Below are 19,445 nucleotides of genomic sequence, written 5' to 3'. Positions count from 1 at the left end.
AGCTGAAGACTGAAATAACTTGGAAAACAGATAAGAGACCGAAGCCAGAAGACGTGTGTCTTGCTCGACAGCACCAATCAGAAGCTTAGCCGCAGCGTGAACAGAAGGTATTAACTAATCATGGAACAAGCCTGAGCGCGTGGACAGCTAATAATCTATATAAGTACAAATTTGTAAACAATAAAGGCCTTTTGGTTTTACCCGCACCAGAGTCTGTGAACCATCCCTACAGAAGAGGACGGGAGAAGGCACTAAGAAGAAGAGGAGGAGAAGGAGACAGGAAGAGGAAGAAGATGAGGAGGAGGTAACAGGAGGAGAAGGAGGAGGGAGAGGAGAAGGCAACAAAAGGAGGAGGCAACAGGAGGAGGTAACGGGAGGAGGAGGGAGGGAGGAGGAAAAGAGGGAAAAAAAGGCAACAGGAGGCCACAAGAGCATGAGGACAAAAAGGCAACATGAGGAACAGGAGGCAACAGGAGGCAACAGGAGGAAGAAGTAGCAAGAGTCAAGTGGAGGCAAGAGGAGGAGGAAAAGGAGGAAGCAACAGGAAGCAAGAAGAGGTAACAGGAGGATGATTCAACAGGAGGAAACAGGAGGCAACAGAAAGAGGAGGAAGAAGAGGAGGAAGAGGAGGAAGAAGAAATAGGAGGATGAGGAGGCAACAGGAGGTAGGAGGAGTCAACATTAAGAGGAGGAAGAGGAGGAAGTGGCAACCGGATGCAACAGGAGAGAACGGGAGGAGGATGAAGCAACAGGGGGCAAAAGGAGGCAAGAGGAGGCAAGAGGAGGCAAGAGGAGGCAAGTGGAGGAGGGGGCAACCAGAGGCAGCAATAGGAGGAGGAAACAGGAGGCAAGAGGAGGCAAGAAAGGGCAACAGGAGAGAGAGGAGGAGGAGGAGGACACAGGAGATCAGGATGCAACAAGAGGAGGAGGATGCAATGGAAGGAAACAGAAGAAGGAGAAAGAGGAGGAAAAGGAGGACAGAGGGAGTAACAGGAGGCAAGAGGAGGAGGAGAAGAAGGAGTAGTCAACAAGATACAACAAGATGAAAGAGATACAACAGGATGAAAGAGAAGGCAACAGGAGGAGGAGGATGCAAGAGAAAGAAACAGGAGCCAAAAGGAGGAGGAGGAGGAAGAAGCCATAGGAGGCAACAGAAGGAAAGAGGAGACAAAATGAGTAGGAGGAAAAGGCAACAAGAGGGATCCAGAGGCAACAGGAAGAGGAGGAAGAAACAGGAGTCCACACGAGGGAATAGGAGGAGGAGGGCAAAAGAGGAGGAGGAGGAGGGAACAAGGGCAACAGGAGGAGGAGGAGGCAACAGAAGGAAACAGGAGGAGTAGACAACAGGAAGCAACAGGAGGAGGAGGCAACAGGAGGAGGAGGCAACAGAAAGACGGGAGACAAGAGAAGGAGGAGGCAACAAGTGGCAAGAGAAACCAACAGGAGGAGGTAGATGAGGAAGCAAGAGGAGGAAAGGAGTCAGCAGGAGGGAAGAGGAGGAGGAGGAGGAGGAGGAGAGGCAAGAGGATGCAAATGGAGTAGGAGGCAACAAGAGACAACAAGAGGCAACAAGAGAGGAGTAAACAGGAGGCAAGAGGAGGAGGAGGAAAATGGAGGCAAGAGCAGGATGAGGGAAAGGAGGCAACAGGAGGAAAGAGGAACCAACAGGAGAGAGAGCAGGAAGAGGCAACAGGAGGACGGGAGGTGAAGGGAGACACAACAAGAAAAACAGGAGGCAACTTGAGGGAGAGGCAATAGGAGGAATCAGGAGGAGGCAACAGAGCAACAGCAGGCAAGAGAAGGTGGCAACAGAAGGAACCAGGAGGCAATAAAAGGAGGAGAAAGGCAGAGAGAAGGCAGAAGAGGAGGAAAGGAGGAGAGGAGGAAAAAAACAGGAGGAGGAGACAACAGGAGGCAACAGGAGGAGGAGAAGGCAGAGGAGGTGAAGAAGCAACAGGAGGCAACAGAAGGCAACAGGAAGAAGAAGGCTAGAGGAGTTTAGCTGGATGATCAGGCCCAGATGTTCTCGGGGTATGGAGTCTTCCTGGCAACCAGTCACTAGCAACATCCCTGAGTGACCAGCACTTCGCCAACACTGTGGAACATCTTTATTATCTCCCTATGATGGGATGGAGCTCACCTTCAGCTCCTCTGTGGATGATGGCAAGCTGGGGGGAGCCTTTTAGCTACCTCATCTACTTCAACCTGCCTCGAGCAGGAGAGTCAGGGAGACATATTCAAGTCCCTTCCAACCTGAGTTATTCTGTCATGCAACGAGTCTTTCCTTTGGAGAGTTCATTGAAGGTAGAATAGGCAGAGGAAGGAGAAAGACAGAGAGGCAGGAGGAGAGAGAGAAAATTGCCAATATAAATACAGCAGTTCCTCTGAGCAATGTTTCTCCATTTGAACCATTGGTAACAAAATGTATTGTGCTAAGTGGCTGCATAAAACTCTTTCCATAGAGCAATAATCAGCTTGCTAATACATACTCTTGGTGCTGCTTAATAAAAAAACTATGAAAAAAATAATGAAAAAGTTCATTAAAAACCTAGCAATGCTGGAAAGGAAGACTTTTCAGCTATTACATTGAGTTCTTTTATGCCGAAGTTACAAGTTTTTTCGCAAAATCTACATTCAGGCTTGATTCAGTTATCCACACAGGGGTGGCCACTGCCCTGGGGTAGCTGAAGCACCCCTGTGTGCCAGGACATATGGGAGCCCTTCTGGAGCACGAGCTGGTATGCAGGCAGAGTACCTCAGGGGTGGTGGAGGGCATCGCCTGCCTCCAGCACTGCTGGACAGGCTGAGCAGGAACCTCTACAGCACAGCAGCACGTGCTTGGCTGTGAGGTCACTCCTGACTGGCCAGCAGTGCAGAGAAAGATACCTGCAGTCTTGAAAGCCATTACAATATTGTCCCCAACAAGATGAAAGCTTGGGGAGGTCAGGGGTAGCTGGGACGAGAGATGGGAGATTTGGGGGAGGGAAGAGGGGTTTTGGCCAACAGAGAGGAAAGCTTTTGAAGAGGAAAGATGTGTTCAGGTAATTTTGATGCCACTGCAACACTGACTGTGAAAAACATTCATGTTAGGCCTTTACCCTGTTTCTAACCAGGAACCTTAAGCCCTAATCTTACCCCTAAACTCTACCCTTCACCCTGACAGGAATCCACTACTCTAATCCCTAACCTCAACCTTACCTCTAAACCAAAGCCCAAACCCATAAGCTCTTACTCTCACCCTATTGGCTCACTCTAATTCCTAGCTTTTATCCCTAACATTAAAATGCTTAGCCTTGACCCTAACCCTCACCCCAGAGCTACACCAAACCCTAATCCACAAAGCAAGCCCATACCCTAACACTAACTAGACTCAGGGCCAAATACACCATGGGGCTCATTAAAATACAGAAAGGCCTAACGAGCTATTTCTCCTCCTGTAATTTTCTTCAAGTCTTCAAGACCTGTACAGCTAATTGGAATCATTTCATAGTAGGGTTAAAAAGGAAGATTTCAAAGCGCACCTAATAAAAAATACATTTTTTTTAAACATTCTATTTTATTAATTTCAGTTTAGAGAAGAGGTGATAGCAGCGTTCTCCAATTGATATTGATGCAGAGTGTCTCCTCAGGAGGTCTGGGCAGGCAGGAAAAGCAGTCCCTTGAGGTCTGACACTGTATGGACAACCTTGCTCCTCACCTCCCCAGCCTCCCCATTTCTGTCACTGGCCGCCTGGGACTTGCTTCACTTTGCCTTCCATCAGACTTCTCTGAACTCTGGGAGCTGAATGTTACAGCTCCATTGCCCCATCTCCCACCTGCTTTCCTTAGAGAACTGGCTGCACACAGGCACAGAAGCATTTTTCCTGCTTGCAAGCAAAGAAAAGTAAAGCGTGATAAAGTTTCATAAACAATGAAACACACTCCTGAAGCATATGCTAAGTACAGGATATCTCTACTGAGGTTGCCTTTCTACAAGGGATGATCTTATGAGAAATGTTCTAGACAGACAGACACAAAACAGCAGATATAAACATAAGGAAAGAATTGGCTAAAGAGACAACTAGACTCCTGAAAGTCAGGCAAGCTTTAACTCCCTGAAGCTCAAAGCAGCAGCATAGGTGAGAGGTATCTGAATGAACAAAGAGTAAAGGGAGGAGAAAACTGGAGAATAATGGAAAGGGCCTTTGTCTAGACAGTCTACTGAAAAGATGACTTCAGAAATGGTCATTGTATCAGGACAGGGGAAAGTATGTGAAAGGTCAGAGAAATTAAACACAGCGTATCACAGGCAGAATAGTGGTAATGAAGTCACAGGGAAAGATCGATATTTCTGTGGAATATCGCTTTTGAAAGGTCATGGGATTGGTAGAGGTGTCTTGTGAGTGAGGACAAGCAAATGTTGCACCCATCTTTGAAAGAGGCCAAAAGTGCCACCCAGGGATCCACAGGCTGTACAAGCTCATCTTGATGAGCACTAAGCCATCGATATCTCTTGGGTGACATTTCTGGGACCTTTAAAGAGAAGAAGGTATCCAAAAGCAGTCGGCATGAACTTTCAAAGGGTAAATCCTGCCTCACCAATCTGACTGCCTTCATGAGGAAAGTAATGGCATTTGTGCAGGAGGGAGGATAGCGGCTGTTGTTCACCTCAAATTCAGCATGAGTTTTGACATGGCCTCCCTCGATATTCTTGTACCCAAGTTAGGCCATTACAGTCTGGAAGGGCAGACAAACAGATAGGTAAAACACCAGTTGGAGGATCAGGCCGAGAGTGCAATGGTGAAGGGGTCATACCCTACCTGGAGACCACTGGGACATACTGGGGCATGATGGGGCAGCACAGAAAACTCTGCTGGGCCCTGTGCAGTTTAACAGCTGTATGCATGACCCAGAGGAGGCAACTCTCACTGGGTTCGTCTGGAAAACTTTCTGAGACTAAGCCGCTGGCTGTATTTGAGCAAAAGCTCAAGCTCCGTCACCTACAGCAGTAGGAGCACAGTGAATCAGTGAATCAGAGGTAGCAGTCCCAGTTTCCATTGTCTGGGTCAGTTCAAACACTCAAAGGGTTGTGTCTTCTGACTCTGTTGGCTGACACCTAAATTATCTAAAACTGTTCTTCTCCTGAATGCACTTCCTTAGAGGAACCTGCACATTTGCAGACAGCTTACAACAAAGCAGCTTCTCTTCAGGCCTCACATGGTCAAACATGCCGCTAGCATTTGCGATAGTGAATGAAGAAATATAGGATATGCAGGTGAAGGATATGCAGGTGAAGAAGGCCTTATTGTGGCTTTGCACAGAGGTTATCCTCAGGATGATGTATATAATGCAGGCATAAAGCACAGAAGACAGTGTGAAGGAGCTCAGCAACACAGCGGAGGAGAGAGCGATGCTCATGTTTCATAGGAGCTGGTGCCCATGCTGGCTGCTCTCAGCAAAGGGATGATGCCACAGAAGAAGCAGTCTCTACATTGGGCACAGAGGGTCTAATGGCATACAAGACGGTGGGGCTGAGCATGGATAGAGGTGCCATTCCCCAGCAGCTAAAGATGAGCATGGAGCACAACCAGGAGTTCGTAAGGACAGTAGTGTGAGGGGTTGCAAATGGCCTGCAGCAATCGAAACACATCACAACACATAGGTTGTAGAGATATAAACTATGCCAATACAAATTGAGAAGATCCTCTGAGCAATGTTTCTCCACTCAAACCATTGGTAGGTGTCATGCTTTAACCCTGGCCAGCAACTAAGCACCACACGGCCGCTCACTTGCTCCCCCACTCTGGGATGAGAGCAGAATCGGAAGGGTAAAAGTGAGAAAGAAGCTTATGGGTTGAGATAAAAACAGTTTAATAATTGAAAAGAAATTTTGAAAAGAATTCTAAGGAAAAGAGGAAAATAAAACAAAGAGAGAAGAAATAAAACCCAAGAAAAACAAGTGATGCAAATGAGAACAATTGCTCGCTACCAGCTGACAGATGCCCAGCCAGTCCCCCAGCAGCAGCACCCCCACCAACCTCCCCCCTAGTTTTATTGCTGAGCATGACATCATATGGTATGGAATATCCCTTTGAGCAATTGGGGCCAGCTGTCCCAGCCGCGTCCCCTCCCAACTTCTTGTGCAGCTCCAGCCTACTCGCTGGTGGGGCAGTGTGAGAAGCAGAAAAGGCCTTGACTCTGTGTAAGCACTGCTCAGCAATAACTAAAACATCCCTGTGTTATCAACACTGTTTCCAGCACAAATCCAAAACATAGCCCTGTACAAGCTCCTATGAAGAATTTTAACTCTATCCCAGCCAAAACCAGTACAGATGCCCATCTACAAGAAAAGCCAGAAGGAGGATCCAGGACCTACAGGTCTGTCAGGCTGACCTCGATGCCAGGGAAGGTTATGGAGCAGATCATCTTGAGTGCCATCACACGACATGTACAGGACAACCAGGTGATCAGGCCCAGCCAGCATGGCTTTATGAAAGGCAGGTCCTGCTTGACTAACCTGATCTCCTTCTTTGACAAGGTGACCCGCTTAGTGGCAGAGGGAAAGGCTGTGGATGTTGTTTACCTGGACTTTAGTAAAGCCTTTGACACCGTTTCCCACAGCATTCTCCTGGAGAAACTGACTGCTCATGGTTTGGACGGGTGCACTCTTCACTGGGTAACAAACTGGCTGGCTGGCTGGGCTCAAAGAGTTATGGTGAACGGAGTTCAATCCAGTGTTGGCGGCCGGTCACAAGAGGTGTTCCCCAGGGCTCAGTATTGAGTCCAGTCATGTTTAATAACTTTATCAATGATCTGGACGAGGGGATCGAGTGCACCCTCAGTAAGTTTGCAGATGACAGCAAGCTGGGCAGAGGTGTTGATCTGCTTGAGGGTAGAAAGGCTCTACAGAGGGATGCATTGATGGGCTGAGGCCAACTGTATGAGATTCAACCAGGCTACGTGCTGGGTCACAACAACCCCATGCAATGCTGCAGGCTTGGGGAAGAGTGGCTGGAAAGCTGCCTGGTGGAAAAGGACCTGGGGCTGTTGGTTGACAGCTGGCTGAAGATGAGCCAGCAGTGTGCCCAGGTGGCCAAGAAGGCCAATAGCATCCTGGCTTGTACCAGAAATAGTGTGGCCAGCAGGACTGGGGAAGTGATTGTCCCCCTGTACTCGGCACTGGTGAGGCTACACCTCGAATACAGTGTTCATTTTTGGGCCTCTCACTGCAAGAAAGACATTGAGGTGCCAGAGTGTGCCCAAAGAAGAGTGATGAAGCTGCTGGAGGGTCTAGAGCACAAGTCTTATGAGGAGCGGCTGAGGGAACTAGTTAAGATCGAGTTAAGATCTGACCCACACTTCGACTCCAGATGAACTTTTCTTTCTGCCAAAACCAAGAGCATTTTTCCTTTCACACTTGGGTTCTGATAGGGACTCCCAGACACCTTGGCCACCTTCTTCCTCTACAACACGGCTTGCTTCCAGAGACTGCTCCCCTGACTGAAGGGAGCTGAGGGTCCTTACTGGTGCCCACCCAATGCCGGTGGCAGCTGCAGAAGTGTATCCTGATCAACCTGTGCAGGTACAGTCTGGAGAGCCAGGCCTGGCAAGGACTTAGAGCCTGTTTTGCCAAGTTGCACCATGCTGTTCCTCCGCAAGTTCCTCAGCTCTTGCAGCGTTGAGGCCTATGGTGAGCAGGACCCTGTGAGTCTTGTGCTGCCAGTGGGAAGGAGGAAGCCAGTAAGCCTTCTCCAGCCCATCAGTCTCTCTAGGAGAAGACCCAGGTGTGCCTTAGGCGCTCATTCTATCCAGCACCTGGACTCAGATCCTCCTGGTCTCCCCAGTGCATGCACCCAGGCATTGGAGTCCAGGATGTTTGCGGCCCTGTTTGCTGTAACACAGACCTCGTAACCTACTCACCGGTGAGTCTAGCTTGAAGTTCACTGCCATTCACACATGCCCACTAAGAACAGAGAATGCACCCGCGCCGGAGGTAGATGGAAATAGGCTCTAATGAGAACACAGGACACAGGCTAGTGACCAAGTGCAGGGCTCCGTCAGAGAAGCCTACTGACTAGAAACCTGTTTACACTCATGTCGTGGTTTAACCCCAGTCAGCAGCCAAGCACCACACAGCCACTCCCTCACTCCCCGTCCCCCCACCCAGCTCCCGCTGGGATGGGGATGAGAATCGGGAAAGAAGGCAGAACTCGTGGGTTGAGATAAGAACAGTTTAATAACTAAAGTAAAATATAATACTGACAATAATAATAATTAATAATAATAATAATAATAGTAGTAGTAATGAAAAGGAATATAACAAAAAAAAGGAGGGGGGGGGAGAGGAAAAAAAACCCAGTGATGCAGAATGCAATTGCTCACCACCCACTGACCGATGCCAGAGCCGCGATCCACGCCTTCTGGCCAGCTCCCCCCTGTTTATATACTGGGCATGACGTTCCATGGTATGGAACACCCCTTTGCTAGTTCAGGTCAGCTGCCCTGGCTCTGCTCCCTCCCAGCTTCTTGCACACCTGCTTGCTGGCAGAGCATGGGAAACTGAAAAGTCCTTGGCTTAAGATAAGCGCTACTTAGCGACAACTAATACATAAGCATGTTATCAACATTATTCTCACACTAAATCCAAAACACAGCACTGTACCAGTTACTAAGAGAGAGTTACCTCTGTCCCAGCCGAAACAAGGACAAATACCTATCTGCCAAGGCAATGCACTGAATCAGTTCTTCTGTGAAATCCCCCAGATCCTCAAGCTCTCCTGCTCACACTCCTACCTCAGGAAAGCTGGGCTTCTTCTCTTTGGTTTTTCTTTATCTTCAGGGTGCTTTGTTTTCATTCTGCTGCCCTATGTGCAGATCTTCAGGGCTGTGCTGAGGATCCCGTCTAAGCACGGACGGCACAAAGCCTTTTCCATGTGCCTTCCTCACATGGCCGTGGTCTCCCTGTTTTTGATCACTGCCATGTTTGCCTACCTGAAGCCCCCCTCCATCTTTTCACCAGCTCTGGACCTAGTGCTGGCAGTGCTGTACTCGGTGGTACCTCCAGCAGTGAACCCCCTCATCTACAGCATGAGGAACAGGGAGCTCAAAGACACCCTGAAGAAACTGATTCAATTATTCTTCTGTCAGCAGCAGTAAGCTGCATGTGTCTCTTCACAAGTGGTTTCCAATGTACCTTGGGAACCTCCTGTGCTTTGGGCATTTTATCTGTGATAACCAAGTTTATCCAGGAATGTCTGCATCCACACCACTTCTCCAGGGGCATGAACGCAGCCTGTCTGACCCAGAGGCCTTTGTACGTGTGTCTGGCACTACGGTACAGCTGGCCTCCCGTCTCACATCTCTGCAATAAAAGGGTATTTCCTCAGGGCCGGTGTCTGGAGGTTGGGCTCTTCTTCCAAAGCTGAAGTGAAGGACAGGCTGCAGAAGCTTCCACTTACAAAGCTGTACTGCTGTGCTCAAGTTCTCCGTGGGCTGAGGGGTGGAGGACATGGGGCCATGTGTTGGGGAACAGGCCTGGGCTGAGCCTTCACATGTACATGCCCAGTGCCCCACGAGGTGCTGAATGATCAGCAGGGATCTGCCTGGGATTGTCTCCTTGTGGGTTTTGGGCACCACCACCCACTTCCCTGCAGAGCAGCACAGCCAGCTCAGGGCCCTGCAGGGAGCACAGGGAGGGGAAGTAACGGCTGGCTAGGCCAGCATGGACACACTGCCCTGGGGAAAGGCTCTCTGGGGATGGGGATTTCCTTGGAGAAGAAGAAAGAAGCAACTCTGTGCTTACAGGGGGAAGAAATTACAAAGAGAAACTTCTTTCTGCATGCAGCAGCTTGGGCCAGGCTGTTCTGTCGCAGGGGCAGCAGGAGGAGCCTGAGGAGCCCCTGCGCCAGGAGTCTTGTGCTGCGGAGACATGTCCTCCTTGCCTTGCTTTTTGTTCGTTCAGATACTTCCCAAGTATCTGGTTGCTGCTTTGAGTTTCAGGAAATCAGAAACTTGCCCCATCTTTCACAAGTCAGATGAACTCCTTAATCAGCTCCTTCATTGTGTTTATAGCTATCCCTTCCTATCTCTCTGTCGAAATCAGTTCTTGTACAGCTAGCGCTGTCAGCCATCTCCACCACAGGATGGCCTACACTGTCCCATGCCTGCTCCTCTTTCCCTGCAGGCTGTTGACACACTATCCTAACTTCCCCACCTTGCTCTCACCCTCGCATGTTCCTACCTGTACTGATGCCTTTGAAACACAAAGCCATTGGCTCATCACAGACACAACCCCCTTACTGCCCTCGGTGACCTGTTGGTCATGGCACTCCCCTTCAAGTGACATCTCATTTTTCTTCATGCCCAGTCTCAGACTCTCAAATTTTTCCTTTCTCATGCTCTTTCCTCTACACAGGAATCCATTTCACAACTCATGTGATTCAGCCCCTTAAGTCCATCTTGGCAGACGTTCTCTCAACCTTCTCCAGTTCCTCCCCATTCCTGCACAACATGGAGCCCCACATCAGGACACATTATTCCAGATGTGGCCACACCACTGATGAGTCAAGGGGAGAGGTAACTCCCCTGGTCTGAGTGGCCACACTCCTCCTAATTAAGGACTGTATGCAGCTGGCCTTATTTGTGGTCAATATGCTCTACTGGCTCCTATAGCATCCCTTGTAGCAACTATGGCCTTCTCCTCAGGGCCACTCCTCAGCCTGTCACCTCCAAGCTTGCCCTGATACACGGAGCTATTCTGCCCTGATGCAGGACTGGCCACTTCTCCTTGTAAAACCTGGTGAGGTTTCTGTTGACAAATCCAGAGTTTCTCAAGGTCCCCATGAATGGAAGCTTCAGCCCCAAGAGAGCTCTGACCATGGAGAGAGCAGCAGCGAGTCCCGTCCCAACTCTGGAGAGCTGCTCTGGCTGCAGAGGGGCAGCTGGGAGTGCTGGGGTCAATCTTGGCTGCCCCACACCTCCCACCCCAGGGTGTCTTTTGAGTCCCCGGAGCAATCCCACTGACTGGGGTGACAGCCCTGCCTGCCTGGGAATGGAGGGGAATTTGGAGTTTCCATCAGTGTGGGAGCTTCTTGGAGCATCGTGGCTTTTGTTCACATCCCTGGTCTTGTCCCTGGGCTGGCCCAGCCCTGCATCCCTACAGGTGGCCCCAGAGCTCTGCCCTGCAGGCACCACTCAGGACAGAGTGCATTCAGGCCTGGGGAAACATCCTCCTGGCACAGTTCCCGCGACAGACCTCAGTGTCCCATTCCCCTGTGGCCGTCTGGCTTTGACTGCTCGCCCCAGCAGACCGACCCCTTCCCTGCCTTGGCCATGGCCCACGTGAGGCTTTGCAGACAGCCCTGCTCTGGGGTCTGCCAGGCTCTGGGCATGTCTGAGCCCATGCAGGTCTGGGTGTCCCCCAGTGCACACACTGAGCCCAGCAAGAGGACGGGGCTGGTCATATTTCAAAGATAAGCCCTCAGCTGGACCATGGTGAATGGCCAGGGCTGGAAATGGCTGCTCGGAGGAACTAGGACTGGGGGTGACTTTGGAGTGAGGGACAGCGCATGGGGTGGAGGAGGCTGTGTCAAGGACATGTGCTGGCCACAGAGACTGAGGGACAGCAGCAAACTCACAGGGCTGCTGAGTCATGCTTCCTTCAGTGCAAGCCCTGATGCAGGGTCCCAGCCTCCCTTTCGATGCCACCCTTGAGGAGGGGCGATGGCACTAAGAGATGGGTAGTTGTGAGCACCAGCCCTTCTTCATCCACTACCCAGGCCTGGTGGAGCACCAGCACAGTGAGGACTTCTGCCTCTGCACCATGAACGTGCTTTAGGGCACCCACAGTCTGGGCATTGTCTTGGATTAGGTGAACGCTGGTATTTTTGTCTCTGAGGCAATTTCCCACCTAGGTCATCTCTGTTCTGAGCTCTCCCTAACCCTCTGCTGATCTACCTGGCTGTTCCTGGCCCCCTCCCCATCATCCCTGCAGGGCCCCGAGCTGGCGGTGCTGCTCTGCAGAGCCATTTGGCTGTGGTGCCTGGGGTCACAGGGTGACTCCACACTGGCCTTGCTGCTCAGGGTGGGAAGCAGCTCCAGCTGGATGGGGAGCACTGCTGCTAATTTCCCCAGTGCACTGGGGAGATCCCAGTTTATTACAGAGAGGCTATGGGGGAGTCAGCTCCGCCCCAGTGTTAGACACACTCTTACACAGGCTCCAGGTGAGACAGAGCAGGTTCATGCCTCTGGACAAGCGAGACAAATCCAAACATTTGTCTGCAAACATGATCACCACAAGTAACAATACTGATAAAGCTAATGCTAATGAGACTGGTAACAGTAACGATGATACATCAAAGCACCCATTTGGGATGGGATATCCTGGGAGAGGGATGGAGAGTTTATCACTATCGCAAAATCTTTCATGTAAGCCCTTTCCTAACTGCATCCTTGAGCTCCTGGTTCCTCATGCTGTAGATGAGGGGGTTCACTGCTGGAGGCACCACCGAGTGCAGCACTGCCAGCACCAGATTCAGGGATGGGCAGGAGATGGAGAGGGGCTTCAGGTGCTGAGAAACAGGGAGACCATGGCCAGGTGAGGAGGCACATGGAAAAGGCTTTGTGCCGTCCCTGCTCGGAGGGATCCTCAGCACAGTAGCGCAGATTTTCACACGAGACCCAGGAGGGTCCCGTAGTGGGTTTTTTGAGAAGGGTTGTGCCGTCTTGAAGCGCATGGAGGCTGGGAAAGTTCTTAGCTCAGGCACAAACACTGAAGCTCTGACACCACAGGGACCCGTTATCTGACCACGGCGCAAAAGAAGCATTTTTACCTCACCACGTGCCTTCCTTGTGCTTATTTGGTTCATTGCCCTGGAACACGCCAGGAGCACAGGCACCACCGGTACTGCAATGCCCTGCCCACCCACTGCCAGCTGCCTGAGGGGCCATTTGCCCCGGAAGTCACTCCCCTCTACTGGTCACGTGCTTTGTGGGGATTGCCTGGAAGGAGCGGCCACCCCTTCTGCTTTACCCGGAAGTACCTCTGACCCAGAAGGCCCTTCCCCTCCATACCATGGGGGCTGCCATTTTGGTTTGGCCGCCATTTGGGGGGCTGCCATTTTATGAACGGGGCTGCCATTTTATGGGAGTGAGCTGCCATGTTCTTAAACATCATACTGCTCTGTGATTGGCTGATGGCCATTGCTTGCCAGCATCAAACCCAGGTGTTCTCAGGAAGTCCTGTAATTGGCTGGCAAAAGGAGCCTCCCCTCCCCATGCACCCAGAAGCACATCAGCAAAGGAAGCCCCCTGTCGTTACATACAGGGAGGCCCCCAGTTCGGACAGCCTCATTCCCCACATGTTTTCATGCTGCATTGTGGTTGGGTGGCAGCCATTTTTTGACACCATCATACCCCATGTTCTCATGTAGCCCTGTGACTGGCTGCCTGCCTGCTTTGGACAAGGAAGTGCTCAGATATAAAAATATATACCTGTATTATAATATATACATTTTTAGAAAGATATGTGTGAGTGTACAAATATGTATAAATATACTTTTATTTATTTATCAATATATACGGTATTTTAAATATATATACGCCTCTATACATGTATGTACATGTATACATTTATATACATATTTATTTTTATTTATATAAAAACATTTATAAAGCCAGAAAAATTAAATATATATAGCCATTATCACATAGGTATAAAATGGAGAAAGCCTTCTTTAATAAGAGCTAATGAATGAAGAATTAGAGTTTAAATGTGAATAGAAAGAAAATTACAAGGGTGGGTCGAGGTCCCCCACTTTACCAGGCTGCAGAAGAAGCCCAGACATGTTGTGGGGGAACTTCAAGGCAGTGGGAACATGCCTGAGGGCTGCGACCCCCTCCCAGGAGGCCACCAAGGGGCCCTCCACACAATCCTGTTAACAGACAAAGAAGAGCCCAATCCTGGGAAGTGGCCTAGGAGGCCCCAACATCCCAGACCAGCTCAGCAGGATGGCCACGCAGGGTTACTGGGGCAGCCTCTGAGCTCTTCTTGGTGCTGCATGACACAGGCAATCCTGTCTATGAACATGGAAAACCAGGACAAAATGCCAACTTCAGAAGAATATGCGCATGGGGACCATATGGAAAAGACCCTAAGAGGATCTCAGAAAAGACCACGTGAACCAGAAGAAACAGCCAGTGAGCCCATGAACTGCAAAGTGGATTTCGAGGTGCCAAACAGAGAGGCAGGGTGGTAGTGGGGAAGTCCCTTTCCCCATGGGCGTGGGGGATCTCACAGCTACCTGCAAGACCACTGTGTGGTGCAGAGTGGTGCTATTTAGACTTCCTTGTCCTTAGGTTGATAACCTGATGGAATGTTTCAAAAAGCTCTGGCTGAGTGAGCGAGGGGAGAAGTCAGGAGTGTGCTGGCACTTGTCCAGGTCCACCTGAGCCACACCAGCCAAAGCCAGTGTGCTGTGTGTATGTCATGTGAAAGGATGGGGAAGGGGGTGGGGGTGGTGGATGTAATGTACATTTGTATTGAATACTGTAGGACCTGAGCAGGATGCAACTGGTATGGAAGAAGGGGTGGAGATTGTACTGGGTGTGGCTGGGATGGAGTTAATTTTCTTGTTAGCAGCCCCTATGGTGCTGTGCTTTGCCTTGGTAGCCAAAACAGTGTTGAGAACACACTGACATTGGAGCTGTTACTGAGCAGTGCTTGCACAGCATCAAGGCTTTCTCTCTTTCTCACTCTGCCCCCACAGCGAGAAGGCTGGGGGTGGCAAGAGGCTGGGAGGGGATAAAGCCAGGACAGCTGACTCCAACTGACCAAAGGGATATTGCACACCATATGACATCATGGTGAGCAGTAAAACTGGGGAGGGGGTGTGTGTTCTTTGCTGAGAGACTGGCTTGGCATCAATCTCCTGCTGTGAGTGATTACTTCTCCACTTATTAAACTGTCTTTATCTTGACCCATGAGACTTTTTTCCTGGCTTTTGCCCTTCCAGTTCCCTCCCCCATCCCGCTGGTGGGGAGTGAGCAAGTGACTGGGTGGGGGCTGCCACATGGGGTCACCCCACCACACGAGCACAGAGCAAATAGGTTGGTATGTGCTTGTGAGGTCACTGGTGCCTGAGTAGATCATAGGCTGGGAGCTGGCACATGGCCTGTGGAAGTGTTGTGAGATTGCTGATGCCTGAGTAGCTGATAGGCCAAGAGCACGCACATGGCTTGTGTTGGAGCTTGTGAGGTCACTTGTGCCTTCATATCTCATAGGTGAGCAGATAGCAAGTAGGTGGATATGTGGTGGTCCGGTCACTGGTGCCTGAGTAGCTGATAGGCAAGAGGGAGACACATGGCTTGGGTATGTACTTGTGATGTCACTCTTGACTGAATAGCTGATAGGCCTCGATCAGGAGCATGGCCCTTACAGGTGCTTGTGAGGTCACCGGAGGCAGAGTACCTCAACAGCAAGGACATGGCAAATGGGTGTATAGGTTCCTGTGAGGTCACTAGTGCCTGAGTAGCTGATAGGGCAGGAGCAGGCATCTGGCATTCTACTGGTTTTCGCTGGGATAGAATTAACTTTCTATTTAGTGAAATAGTGAGCGAGCGACTGTGTGGGAGGTAGCTGCTGGCCGGGGTTAATCCACAACAGGTATGTGTAGGTTTTGAGGTCACTGGTGCTTGAGAAGCTGATAGGCAGGAGCAGGCCCATGGCTTGTGTCTGTGCTTCTGAGGTCACTCATGCCTGAGTAGCTCACAGGCCTGGAGTAGGCCCATGGCATGTGTAGGTGCTTCTAATGTCACTGCTGCCTGAGTAACTGATAGGGCAGGAGCAGGCCCACAGTTTATGCAGGTGGTTTTGAGGTGATTGGTGTCTGAATAAAGGAAAGGGCAGGAGCAGGCCAATATCAGCTGTAGATGCTATGGCATCACCTGTGGCTGAGTAGCAGATAGGCCAGGAGCATGCACATAGCTGTGTATGAGCTTGTGATGTCGCTGGTGCCTGAGTAGCTGATAGGGCAGAAGCTGGCACATAGCTTGTGTAGGTGCTTCTGATGTCACCAAGTCAATATTTAGACCAAAACCAAACATGGCTTTTTGGAAGAACCACTGTTAGCAGCAGCAGTCCATACACTGCACACACACGTGTGACAGTGTAACAACTCATGAGCACACAGCGGTTGCAGTAGGAGCGGTGTGAGGTCACCATCAGTATAACCCATGAGTACACAGCAGTGGCCGTAGGAGGGTGTGAGGTAACATCACAGATGACACCCCATGGCTGTGGGACTCAGTGCAGAGCAGCCGTGTGCCCCATCAGAAGGGCAAGACAGGGAACGGGATCTGCCGTGCCCTGTGTCTGCAAGGCTGAAGGAGCAGCCCCTGCAGCCCTGGCTGGAGCAGTCGGGGTGGGGGTGGCTCGGGGGCACCGCAGGGATGTGCCTGGGCACGGTGCCAGAAGGAAACCACAGGCTTCCTGCCCGGGCACCTTGGGGGGAGCACGGGGAGTGCTGCGAGGCCACGTGGGCTGTGGTTTGTGCACCTGCAGGCTGCAGCTCCCGAGCCACCCATGGGGAATAACGGCCCCTCGGTGACATGTCAAGAGGCAGGGATACATCTGAGCCTCTGGGCTGCGTGTCGGCTGCCAGGGCAGGGACATGTCCCAGCTCCAGCTCATTTGAAGCGACCTTCCATGGGGCTCTCCAGGGAGGAACGGGCAAGCCAGCACTCCTGGAATGGGGCTCTGGCCTGAGCTAGGGCCCTTTCCCAGCTGCTGCTCCCAGCACAGCAGGATCTGAAGCAGGGGCAGGGGCTATTTCCTTCCCTTCCTGACACAGCCCCTGGTGCAGTCCCAGCCCTGTGGTTCCCATGGCACAGGGATGGCTGGACACTCGCACCTTGGGCTGTTGGATGTGCCCGGTATAGGAGATGCTCAGTGCTCCTGGTCCACACAGCAGGGTTCAAGGCATGAAAAACCCGTTTTCCCCCACTACAGCCGGCCCTGTTCTGTGACGCACCGCCACCACAGTGACGTGACACCTGCAGTGGAGCCATCCCTCATATATGGTCATGAATGGCGCTGGAGCAGTTCATTGGAGGGCTGGGCTGTGTCGGAGGGGAGATAGCTCCCGATAATGTCTAAAAAGGTGCTGCCGCTTTGATTGGCTCCTCCTGTAGCTGGGCTGGCATCTGCAGAGATATATTGCCCTCTCGTCATCATTGTCCCCATGAGTCGCGAGGAACTCTGGCAGGGAGTGTGGCGCAGCAGGGATGTGCTGGCAGGGCAGGAGGCTCAGGATGGGCCGAGAGGGAGTCCTGTCCCCTCAGATGCTGTGGCTGCTGCTCTGGGTACAGCTGTGCACGGGTAAGTGCTGACTGCCTTGTCCCACAGCCCAGGGCCAGGGCTACCAGGGTGGTCATCAGGATCTGCCTGGGAATGGGGTTTCTTTGCAGGTGCTAATGAGACGAGGGGCAGAAGGGGCTCAAGTCCATGGAGCCTGTGCCTTTCCCTGTGCCCATGTGGGTGGGAGAGAGTATCTCCTTTTCCAGGGCTCCAGTGCTTAGGGCAGCCTGTCCCTGGCTGCATTCATAGACAGCCTGTTGTGGGGTACCCTTTTGGGACCCCCTGTTGCCCAGCACTGTGCCTCTGGAGCCAGTGGTGGCCTAGCTGGTGATGGCAGCCCCCAGAGATCCCAGAGCACTGCCAACCTCTGGGGTAGCCTGGAGGGTTTGTGTGCTGCTCACTGCCCCCTTAATCCAGGGGAGCCCTGACCCCATGAGGGCAGTGTGTACCCCACAGAGAGACTGACGCCAGGGGCGAGGAGAGGACATGGGCTGGGGAATCCTCGGATTTGTCTTGGTGCTCCCTGGGAACTCAAAAAACCGTGGGGTGGGTTTGGATGGTGGTGGGGCAGGTGGTTTGCACAGGAAGCTGCAGGCCTGGGTACGCAGGGCTGTTGAGGGGGTGCTGGGCTGGGGAGGAACGGGTGCCCAGTGCACGGCTGGGCAGATATGGGTGGGGGGCATGTGGCCATTTGGGTAGAAAGAGGTGCCTTGTGCAGTGGGATGGCATGTGATGCCCAGAATGGACCCCCACACTGCACTGGGGACAGCCTAGAGGGGAGTGGGCTCCAAACCCATTACCTCTGACTCGACCCAGGTAGGGGTTTCCCCCAGACCTGCAGTGCTGGGGCTTGGCGCTATCCTGACCCGCCTCATGTTGATGTTCGAAGGTGCTGCAGAGGTGAGGCTGGCGAATGGTGGCAGGCGCTGTGCTGGGAGAGTGGAGGTGAAACAAGAGGGCCAGTGGGGGACCGTGTGTGATGACTACTGGGGCATGGACGATGCCGCAGTGGTTTGTAAGCAGCTGGACTGTGGGTCTGCTGTTGGAGCTCCTCAGTACGCACACTTTGGGCAAGGATCTGGCCCCATTTGGATGGATGACGTTGGCTGTAATGGCACCGAGTCTGCCCTGTCTGACTGCAAACACGCAGGATGGGGTGAACATAACTGTGCTCACACTCTCGACGCTGGAGTGACGTGTTCAGGTAAGGAGACAGCCTGTACTCCACCTTGGGGCCAGGGTGGGGGAAGGGACCTGGCTGTGCCCTCAGGGAGCAAGAAGGTGTCGTGGTTTAACCCCAGCCGGCAGCTAAGCACCACGCAGCCGCTCGCTCACTGCCCCCCCACCCCTGGGATGGGGGAGAGAATCAGGAAAAAAACCTCGTGAGTTGAGATAAAGACAGTTTAATAGGACAGAAAGGAATGAAAAACAATGATAATGATAATAATAATATGACAATAGTAATACTAAAAGAATTAAACTATACAAAGCAAGTGGTGCACAATGCAATTGCTCACCACTTGTTGACCGATGCCCAGTTAGTTCCCGAGCCGCGATCCCCCCTCCCAGCCAGCTCCCCCACTTTATATACTGGGCATGATGTCATGTGGTATGGAATAGCTCTTTGGCCAGTTTGGGTCAGCTGTCCTGGCGGTGTCCCCTCCCAGCTTCTTCTGCCCCTCCAGCCTTCTTGCTGGCTGGGCATGAGAAGCTGAAAAATCCTTGACTTAGTATAAACACTACTTAGCAACAACTAAAATCATCAGTGTGTTATCAACGTTATTTTCCTACTAAATCCAAAACACAGCACTATACCAGCTACTAGGAAGAAAATTGACTCTGTCCTAGCCGAAACCAGGACAGTATCCACCCCTTATTCTATACCATCTACATCATGTCCAGGTCCCACACTTTCCAATGCATTTTCAATTAATCACCACCACTTTTGCTGCCTTTTAATACATATACACACAGATATCATTCCCTTAATGTATAAGCCTTTAAAATGTCCATTTAAAATGTTCGTTGCGTTCATTCAGTCCATGACTTTGGACTCCATCTATCATAACAGTCTGTCTGGGCAGGAGGGATGGTGTGAAGTCTGCTCAGTCAG

At 51.5% G+C, this 19,445-nt stretch overlaps 1 pseudogene; it reads left to right on the top strand.

Moving 5' to 3' along the window:
- LOC127025982 (antigen WC1.1-like) overlaps positions 1–18,430 on the top strand; it is a 56,490-nt pseudogene extending 38,060 nt beyond the window's left edge.
- Positions 18,431–19,445: the final 1,015 nt, after the last annotated feature.

Source organism: Gymnogyps californianus, chromosome 26 (assembly GCF_018139145.2).
Source record: "Gymnogyps californianus isolate 813 chromosome 26, ASM1813914v2, whole genome shotgun sequence".
Lineage (NCBI taxonomy): Eukaryota > Metazoa > Chordata > Aves > Accipitriformes > Cathartidae > Gymnogyps > Gymnogyps californianus.
Note: the sequence above shows the minus strand (reverse complement) of the source record. Positions and strands in the feature narration are given on the sequence as shown.